At 46.8% G+C, this 301-nt stretch overlaps 1 protein-coding gene across 1 annotated transcript in view; it reads left to right on the top strand.

Moving 5' to 3' along the window:
- LOC104271627 (electroneutral sodium bicarbonate exchanger 1-like) overlaps positions 1–301 on the top strand; it is a gene marked incomplete at its 3' end in the record, with an annotated part of 10,666 nt that overhangs the window by 1,330 nt on the left and 9,035 nt on the right. The gene's annotated exons all lie outside the window — the stretch shown is intronic.

Below are 301 nucleotides of genomic sequence, written 5' to 3'. Positions count from 1 at the left end.
TCGAGGCCTGCAGATGCGTGACTGTGATTTGCTTATTTTGTTCTGTGGTTCATTGTGGTGGGACAGATTTTTTCTTGGTCACCCTGTGCCAGGCAAAAGTTTTGAAAATCCCTTCTGTTGCTGCTTAATGAGTCGAGGCCTGCAGATGCGTGACTGTGATTTGCTTATTTTGTTCTGTGGTTCATTGTGGTGGGACAGATTTTTTCTTGGTCACCCTGTGCCAGGCAAAAGTTTTGAAAATCCCTTCTGTTGCTGCTTAATGAGCAAGTCTGAGCGCTGTCCAGCCGCGGCTGGAATTTGG

The sequence above is a fragment of the Apaloderma vittatum genome, unplaced genomic scaffold (genome assembly GCF_000703405.1).
Source record: "Apaloderma vittatum isolate BGI_N311 unplaced genomic scaffold, ASM70340v1 scaffold25063, whole genome shotgun sequence".
Taxonomy (NCBI): domain Eukaryota; kingdom Metazoa; phylum Chordata; class Aves; order Trogoniformes; family Trogonidae; genus Apaloderma; species Apaloderma vittatum.
Note: the sequence above shows the minus strand (reverse complement) of the source record. Positions and strands in the feature narration are given on the sequence as shown.